This window comes from Arachis hypogaea, chromosome 12 (assembly GCF_003086295.3).
Source record: "Arachis hypogaea cultivar Tifrunner chromosome 12, arahy.Tifrunner.gnm2.J5K5, whole genome shotgun sequence".
NCBI classification, from domain to species: Eukaryota; Viridiplantae; Streptophyta; class Magnoliopsida; order Fabales; family Fabaceae; genus Arachis; species Arachis hypogaea.
This window is the reverse complement of record NC_092047.1, coordinates 74355223-74366015: the sequence shown is the minus strand read 5'-3', so window position 1 is coordinate 74366015 and position 10793 is coordinate 74355223.

Sequence of the window (10793 nt, the reverse complement as noted above, 5' to 3'; positions counted from 1 at the left end):
CTACTGTGATGATGTTCCTGTGCATGTTCACATGAAAAAATGCATAATAGTTTGACACATATTATTTTTTGTAGTTAGTGTTGATCTCATTATACAAATGAAAAGATAGTTGCCAAAAAAATTGTCTTTTTTATTGAATTTGTTAACAACAAATATTAATATAAGTAACTAATATAAAAAATAATATTTATTGTTATATTTGACTTAGGCTAAGAAATCTAAGTTGAAGATCCTCAAACAAAAAATAAAAATGGGCGATTATGAAAACAACAATTATAAGACATTCGTCAACAATAAATATTATTGTACTTCATGAACAAAAAAAGAATAAACATTATTATTATACTTGTTTTATTAATAAAATACTTAATCAATCTAAATTTAATTAAATTTAAGTGTATGAACTAACTCTTCATTTTTCAAGTTAAAAATATTTATGAATTAATATTCTTTAAGTTAAGCACAATTTTTAATTACATAAATAAAAAACTACATATATAAAATAAAAAATATAGAAATAATTAATTATCAAACACAATATTTTTGCCACACAAACATACAAGAAGAAGTATAAGAAAGAGGAAGAAGAAAGGAAAACACAAATTTTGGTTGTTTGTTTATAAAATTATGTGTTTATTGTCAAAGAGAAAAAAATGAAACAAAAAGTTTATAAATATGCAAAAAGTGAAAAACACAAAAATCTGTAAAGTTGGACACAAAGATTTATAAAGATAAACAAAAATTACTACATAGACAAAATATAAATATGAAACAAATTATTGTAACTTGTTTCGAACAAATCAATTTCATAAAAAAAAACTGTAAATTCTTAAACATACTAGTGAGCTTAAAATGAATAAGGATAGGGATAACAATGGGACCCATGCAACAGGGACATGCCTCCCGTCCCCATACCTCGCCCTCACCCCTGCTAAAAACCCTACCCGTCCCCACCCCCACCCCGTACCATACCTATAACGGATAACAAAGACCCCATTTTTGCCAGATATCCGGATTGCGGATATCCATGAATTTGAAAAACAAATGAATAATAGGGTTAAGTACGATTTTGGTCCTTAATGTATAGGTCAAAAAATTTTTTGTCTCTAACTTTTTTTGCATACAAAATCGTCTTTCGGACAATTATACCTTTCTCATTTTTCACCAAAATACTCAGCAACAACAATGAATCAAAAGCAAAAACAATGAAGCCATCTCTTCTTTTTTTTATCTTCATCAACAACAATGAAGCAAAAACATCTCTTCTTTTTTTTCTTCTTCAGCAACAACCATGAAGCAAAAACAAAAGCAGAATTGAAAATAGAAGAAACAGAAGCATAAGCAGAAGAAACAAAAGCATAAGCAGAATTGAAAACAAAACTAGAAGCAAAATTAGAAATAGAAATAGAAGTAGAAATGTAAGCAGAATCAAAAGCATAAAAAACAGAAGCAGAATCAGAAGTAGAAGAAATAGAAGTAGAAGAACAATCGATTAACAAAATAAGAAACAAAATCAAAATTGGAAACAATATGATTAACAAAATCAGAATTAGAAACATGTGATTAATGTAACACCCTAATTAGCCTAAGCCTTACCTCGCGTCGTAAAGCAAAGGTTAATCAAAGGTTACGATAGTTCTAAAGCTCATACATATACTATATAGAAAGAATTAATATAATCTAGAAGCCCGATGAAGGATATAGTTCAAAAACAGGATTTGAAAAGCACAAAGCATACTCACGAAGCTACAAACTTAACGCACAAGATATAGAGATGATATAACCAAAAATAAGGGTATAGTAACATAAGGATCTAGCCACGGCTTGCAGAGTTTAAGACGGCTAGCTACATACAGACCATGCAGAAAATTGGAGGTTTAAAGATAGCTTATACAAGTTTTTCTCTCAAAATAAGCCTCTAGGAAAAAGTAAATATAAAAGTGAGAGATAATACAAAATAAGCAAAACGATTCCAAAACTAATAGAGAGCCTCCACTCTGTCACCACCAGAATAACTCACCGACGTGGGTTGCAACCTGCATCTGAAAAATAACAACAGAATATGGTATGAGAACCGGAGGTTCTCAGTATGGTAATAGTGCCCAATAATGTAAGATGTAAAGATTCGGGACGCCGAAGGCAATCCTAGAACTTCACATCGCATACGGATATTCAAGCTTAAAACAGAATAAATAACGTAAACCATATACAGTAAACAGGGTTATCTAAACTTAGAGGATTTCTGACTAATGCTAAACACACCGCTGTATCCCACAGACTTCACCAACCTAACCTCCGTGCGATCCCATCGCCACCGCCTACCTTCCTCCTCAGCACTAGACAATCACAATTAATACAAGCAAGTAAATCACAAGTAATATACATGTACAGCAAGTAAAACAACTAGCAAATAAGCATATTATTCATTTAGGCAAGATATGCAATTAGGCAAAGCAAACAAAACACATAGTAGATGCACATGATGAATGCCTGTCCTATTGGTTCGTGATATCACTTGTCGGTCTATGAATGCCAACTCGACACATCCTTCCGGATGTCGCCTTTCTGCCACGTCCGAGGATATAGCGCCTTGCACGCTTTTGTTTCGAGGATATAGTGCCTGACACACTATCGTTCCGAGGATATAGTGCCTGGTGTAACATCCTCACTATCAGAAGTCACGCTTCCGGCTGCGCTACTCTGATAGCAAGAAGTATTACGACTACTTTATATACTAAATATTAAAATAGGATCCTCTGACTCAACACCGTTTCGCTAATCACTTTATAAACCGGAAATACATACTTCATCTAAAATAAAAAAGCAGGCATATATTCATATACAAGACTTCTTACATAATATTTTATAATATAATATATATATATATATATATATATATATATATATATATATATATATATATATATATATATATATATATAAAACATACAACTTCTATCCCTCTCACAAAATTGTAATAATAAAGACGAGGGAAGAAAATAATCTAATTAATACAACAATATATAAACCAAACGCAGTATAACTCTTCTTAGTGCTTCTTCATTCGGTTCCTGAAAAGTAGAGCTGTAGGGGGGTGAGAACCTAACCACACGGCCTCACCATGGAGTTTCAAAGTTGTCATAAGAAGATATTTAATAGGAAAACTGTTTTCAAGCTCAGTGATTATCATTACCTTATGAATCTTTTAAAAAAACCAATAGGTAATCGTTCAAAACCTTTTCAAAGAAACAATGTTTAATCTTTCAGAAATCCGAAACCTTTCCTTTCTTATAAGAAAATCTCAATCAGAAACCAACGACGCAATCAAACAACACAATCATTAATTCAGCACCAAAGTTCAATCTCAAATGTAGCACGCCAGAACAAACACAGGCAAGGCAGACAAGGAAAGCACAAGTAGGCAGCAGTTACAGCAAATAGTTCAAGTAGCAGTTACGAACAGTTTAGCAATTAGGCAAACCAAAACAAGTTCAAACTCAAGCAAAGTATACAAATGCATATGATGCATGCCTGTCCTATGGCTGATGAGGCTCATCTGTCGGTTATCCAGCCAACCCGACAAGTCTGAATTGTACTTAGACTGTCCCCCGACGTGCATCCCCAAGAGTCTATGCATAGCTTTTTCTCAAATAATCAATATTACTCAATGGGGTAACATTCCCAGGAATTTATATAGTGCCCGGTCACACACTTACGTCGTAGGGTCAACAGAGTATCGAGTCTTCAACCTGGTACACGTGGTGGCAAGCCACGGCACTTAATCCAGGGAACCTCGTATTTCAGATATTTCAAATTCATAAGCCATATAAATAATTCATTCATCATTCATCAATATCTGAGCCATTCTCAATATCATCATCATTCGTCAATCCATATCCCATTTCCAAATTCATTCAAAAATCATATTTCAAATCAATCCTCATCATCTTTTTTTCCGTTTCGTTCACTAACAATTCTCAATCCAAAACATAACTTTTTCTTTGATAAATGAAGTAATCTTAAATCATATAATGCTTAAAATTAAACCTTTTAAAATAACTATTTCAAATGAAACTTCTAATTTTATAAAATTTCGGCAGCATCTCCTCTAAAACTCGGATTCTGCCACCCTTCTCAGGTCCCATCCAAACATTTCTCAAACCTTTCCCAAACCTCAATCATTTTCCAAGATTCAGCTAGTTCCAATATCAAATTATTTTCAAAGCGAATCAGTGCCCATAATAAATCTCTTTTTAAAATCAAACAAGCTCAAATACTAAATCATTTATAAAGTCATTTATAAAGTCACTAACTCAAAATTAAACCATTTCCAAAGCCAATTCCTTTACATCATCAAAAATAGCTTCAAAACCAAGAAAAGCCATTTTTCATAATAATCAACTAAATAACCTTTCAAACTAATTTCTTTTGAGCAATCACAAACTACTCAAGCAATCAAGCAATCAGTCATTCAGTCTAGCAAACAACCTCATTTAGAAGATAATTATAATCACAGGCATATGTTCTCTCACTTTAATATCTATTTATCACAACTCTGTAATATAAATTAGATTTTAAGGAAAACTCCTACCTCGATTTAGTCAAAGCTCAGTAGTTAAACATGTCAATTCCTCTTTTATTTATTTTTAATTTTACAGCAGCAGCAGCAACCTTGTTTATTTTCAAGCAATATCAACAGCGGCATCAAGAATAGCAGCAACAACACTTTTCTGACATAAATTGGGATTTAACGCGAAATTGATATTGAGCGAAATTAGAACAAAATTAGTAATGGAATATTACGGTAAATTGAAACTGAACCAAATAATCTCACCACGAGAAACAAAGCCGCAGTGACCCTCTGAACCAAACAGGCGGCCGCTCCGGCAATTACCTCTAGTGACGGCGGCTACCAGAAGCTCCGGTGGTTTAACAACAACCTTAATTTCGACGCGCAAATACCGAAACTCGAACCTACGATACCAACATCTCAGAATCTCTAACAGATTATAATAGAACACTTATCTCAAGGGGTTTTGGAAACAAAACGCTTACCAAGAAGACAGGAGTTCCGGCGGCGGCGTGGAGCTCTGGCGCAGCGGCAAGCATAAACGGCGGCGGGTAGATCGGCGAGGGCGGCCATCCTTCCAACAGCGGCGGCAGAACGCGAACAACCTTCCTTTCCCTGCGGACTCTCTCTCTCCTCGGCTCCACCATGGATGACGGTGACTCTGGCTTGCGGTGAGGACGACGTTGGCGACCTTAACCATGGTAGCGGTGACTCCTCTCCTGCGCGCACTTTGCTCCTCCCTTGCATGGCTCTGGTTCGCGCTCCTCTTCCTCTATCAGCGACACACGACGGCGTGGACGCATCGGTGGCGGCGACGGCTTCAGCTGCGACGAGGAGCGGTGGAACAGTCCACCAGCTCCGGCGCGTCTTCCTCCTTCCCCCGGCGCTCTTTCCTCTCTTTCTCTCTGCTTTCACGGATCTCACCCTCTCTCCCCTCCTTCCCCTGTTTCCATTTTCCTTCTCTTTTTCTTTCTTATTTTTTCTGAAACTGTTTCTTTTTGGAAAAGGGGAGTGTGGCGGTGGTGGCTAGGGTTAATAGGTTTAGTTTGGGAATTTTGTTTTTGTTTTGGGTAGTTTAGGTATATTTAATAAAATTAAGGGTATAGAGTATTAATTAAAAATTTAATTTAATCTTGAAAATTATTTTAAAATATCATTTGTTGTATTAAAATACTAATTGGTTTGAAATCAAATTCTTTAATTGAATTTATAAGATAATAAGATTAATTTTCTTTATTCCTAAAATTTGAGGTATTAAATCATAAAAATATCAATTATTTGAATTAAATCACATAAAAATTCTTGTCATTCCATAACTACTAATTTTGTAATTTAAATATAAAAAATAATTCAATAATTATAAAATTAGGTAAAATTCTAATTAATTATCAAAACCTGATTTAATTTTTGATTTAATTAACTTTAATAAAATAATTTCTGAGAATAAATTTTCTAATGAATAAATGAATTGAAATTAATTCATAATAAGATTTATTTGAAAATTCTGGGTCTTACACCTGGCACACTTGCATGCTCATTCCGAGGATATAGTGCCTGGCACACTCTTGCGGCAGAAAAGCAAAACAACAATATCTATTTCATCATAAATACTTCCAAGGATATAGTGCCTGCCACACTATCCACATCCAACAGGTCCATTGACCTTAAATCATCACCAGTCACCAATAGTTCTCATCTCAATCCACTTTCATTTATCAATTCTCAACATTTCAAGGATATAGTGCCTGGCACACTTTCCACATTCAACAAGATCATCATTCCTCTTTGAGTCCTCAACTCATCATAACCATTATCATTTCCATTAACATCCTTAAACATTCATATTTCTCAAGTTCATCAGTTCCTCAATTCGTTGTCAGTAATCACCAAATTCACTACTCATCATTCTCTCTCAACCAAACTCATCCTCAATACACCAGAACCTAAGCCTCCGTTTGCTAACTTTTCAAGTAAAACCCAAATTAAATCTCCTAGGGCATTTCCCATGCTTTGATACCCGAAAATAAGTTTAAAAGTCTTAAATAGGTGTCACAGAAGTTTACAAACTTGTTGGAAAGGTGAAATAGTTGAAAACAAAGTTTAAGTTTGAAAAACAGGGCGTGTGCGTGCGCACGCCCAAGAGGGTATTTAAACATGTGCGTACGCATAGGGGTGTGCGTACGCACAGGTACAAATTTTCATAATTCTGTTCGCTCGCACAAGCTGTGCTAGCGCCCCCAACAGACTGCCTTTTCCAACTTGTGCGTGCACACAGGTTGTAATTCTTCATTGGTTATGTGCGCGCACAAGCTGTGCTAGCGCTCTAAACAGGAAACCTTCCCCTGCCTGTGCGTACGAACAGGGCTGTGCATTCGCACAGGTTTAAATTTTTGCAGGGGTGTGCGTGCGCACATACCAAAAATCACAAAATTCTGCAACTTTGCAAAATTTCAGATTTTGACACCAACTTTGAATTATCATAACTTCCTTTACAAAAATCTAAATTTTACAAACTTTGTATCAATTTGAAGGGTTCTCAATGGACTTTAATTCTAAACAAATCTCAATAAATTTTGAAAACTGAGACACAAGTTATGATCCGTCAAAATTCATCAAAAAATCCTTTTTACCAAAAGTCTCAAAACCTTAATTTTACCAAAACTCCCAATCCAAAACCAAACCAAAACAACATAAAATTCGATACCATTTCTCTCCCAACTCAACCAACCATAATACCTCAATTACACCATTCAACACCATCAAAACACTTAATCATCAACATCCAAAACCATCATAAACACTCATAATCATCATCAACCAACAACAATAACATCAACAACCACTACTTCTTCATCAATTTCAAGAATCATCACCAAACCATATCTAACATTACCCAAATTCATCAAGTGTTTACTCCTCACATTATGCTCATAAAACTAACATCCTTCACCAATTGTCATCAAAAATCAATATTCATACTCCTCATCAACTAACCTCAACATTATCAATCATTATCAACATTCATATTACCACAATCAACATACGCCTCACCAACATCAACCAATATCATAATATATCATTAACACCAATAACCCTCATCAACAACAATTAATCTCACATTCCTCATCAACCTTCATAATCATTAAAATACCAATAATCATCATCAATCATATAATCATTATTATTATCATTCCAACTCCTTCCACACAACACCACTACAACATCAATAAATTCACATCAACAAAACCAATCATTAATTTTCTCATCAACATCAAAAATCAAACTCTAACATACACAACTCATAAAATCTTCATCGCAAATTCACATGCCACATACATAATTCAATCCACCATTTATTTAATTCAATCCTATCTTAAGGTCAACTAGCCTAAGTGTCCAGAAACATTACATATTACATAAAAGAAACCGAAACCATACCTTGGCCGATTTCTAAACGCACCAAACACCAAAATGAAGCCACCAAGCTTGATTCAAAGCCTCAACCAACTCCAACAAACACCCAAAACTCAATCTAACATCATATATATATATATATATCAAAATCAAAACCTAAGATACACAAAACAACTAAACACAAGGGTTTAGTGAAACCTTACCTTATCCAACGAGATTAAGGGTAAAATCCAACAATTACCCACTACAAGAGATCACGTAAACAAGCAAAATCACAAAATCCACTCAAAAACCAAACCCCAAAAAATGCAGAAGTTAGGGCACGAAACTGGGGAGTTAATTTCGATATCTTACCAAATTTTCTTAGATAGAAAGGAAGAGCTCGTTGAGAGATTCACGTGGCCACAAACGGCTCGTTAATCGGAGTTCCGTAGCTCAAGTTATGGCTCCCGGAAGGTGGAGGTGAATAGTGAAATCACCTCTTCTCCTTTCTTCTTCTCAAACCGCGCCCCTCTCTCTCTCTTTGGATTGGAAAATGAGCTCAATGCTCATTAAAAAGGTACTTTTATATGTCGGGCTTGGGCCCAACTTAGGTCCGGTCCAACCGCATGGCGTTTTTAGTTCGCTTGGCCCACTTTGGGCCAAATATTTTAAGATTAGTGCCTAGTTTCAATTCTAAATTATTTTTGCCTTTTCAAAACAACAAATTAATTTTCCAAAATCTTATTTTCCAAAATACACGATACTGGACAGACTAGAGCCGGTACTGCCGGCTTAAGCGCCAGTACGCATTTTTACATAAACTTTTCGAAGAAGATACATTTTCCAACTCAGTAAAATTCATTGAAACAAAATTTCACCTTTATATTTTCAAATTAAAACTTCTAGATTTTGAATCTATTCCGAACACTAAAATTATTTTATTAAAACGGTTTTACGTTAAAAACTCCGGTTCTTACAATTAACAATCTGATTAACAAAATAAAAGACAGAAGCAAAATTGGAACCCTAGGAAGGATAGGTTTTCCAATCTGATTAACTAAAGTTCTATTGCACCTTCAGCACGGTCTTTCAACAATTGGAGGGAGAGAGAGATTGGTACCATTGGAATCAAAGATGCTTAAGAGTAAGAGCAAGTCCCCGTTAGAAGACCTTGCGAAAACCGCCGGTGGTGGTGATAGAGAAGACCTGGCAGAGGATGCCGTCGTTGCGGCGGCAATAGCGTAAGAGGGTGAAAGCGCGGTCGAGGATAACTTCGGTGACGATGCGACGTTCGTTGAGGGACTGGGCAGTGGCGACGCGGATGATGGAGCAGAGGTTGTCGCAGAGGAGCTGAGTTCGGCGCAGTCGCAGTGGCTCTCTCTTCCTCTAGTTCTGATTTCTGACGGCAACGGCGGCTCCAAGCCTCACCGACGCCGACCCTTTTCCCCTTTTCCTTTCTTTCCCTTCTTCTTCCCTTCCCCTCCTCCTTCTTCTTCCCTCCCCCTCGCGATTCCCTTTCCACTCATCCGTTCTCTTTTTTTTTTCCTTTTTTTAATTTATAATTTTTTGGTTAGGAGTAATTTGATAATAAAAATTAAAATTTTGGTAAAAAGGACAATTTTAAAATTAAGTATAAACTTAGGGATGATTTTATATGCAAAAAATGATTGGGAACAAAAAAAATTTTCGACCTATATCTTAGAGACCAAAATTGTAGTTAACCCTAAATAATACCTATAACTAAAAAATTCCTAACAAACTAGAAGGAGACCTGTGTATCACAAACAGCAACAGAAATTTCCTAAAAATAAAATTTGCGGTGGTAAATAATAAAAATAATAATAGGAAATTTTTGCAAGAGATCAAAGTAAACCAGAAAAAAAATTCTCACTGAGTTACTCCATTACAATACAATAGAATTCTTACAAATTTTTGTGCATAAAGTTAACGAAATTAGTTAATGAAATTTGAAGAGATCAATAAACATATGGTTAGAAATAAAATATAACTTGATGTCATAAAATTTGTACTCAGTACATCATATCAAAACTCAAACATTCCTAAATACCGAAAAAAAAAAAACACTCAAAGAAAACTAATTAGAGAGAGGGACTTAAAGGACCTACTAGAAAGAATGATGTGGCAGCAACAATGAGGGTGCAAGAGGCAGCAATGACGATTAGCGAAGAAGGAGAATGCCAACTAGAAGCGATGATTGTAATATCCTACTGCGCAGAATTTTATGCTTAAGTCGTAAATCAATGGTAGTAAGGCATTATGACTCTAAGAAGAGAAAATATACATATAGATATAGAAAAATAATATCATAAGTAGGATTCCGTGAAAAAAAAATTAAACATAAAAAACTGTTAATCACACACAAACGCATTAAAGAGGTAAAAATGCCAGATACAAAATTAGAAGATATCATAAGTTAACTGAAAATATATAATAACATATATACAGAATAGTTACTAGTCTCAACCCACGAAAGAAGGCAGGCTAAAATAATATAACATTAGAAAAATACATAACATAAACCTATCTCTCTAAAAAAAAAACCTCTAAGAGGAACTAAAGTTATACAACAATACATTTTCAAAAGGGGAGAGATCTATAAAACCAAAATACATCTCAAAAGAATCCTCTTCACTTCTTCATAAGAAATCCCGTACTCTCAACAAGATGCATTACGTTCTATATCTAAAAAATAACAAATCCACGACGGGTGAGAACACGAAAGTTCCCAGTAGAGTAACAATTCCGAATAAAAACTACATAAAAAAATATAAACCTACTAGACAATCTTGACCTTCAACTCCACAGG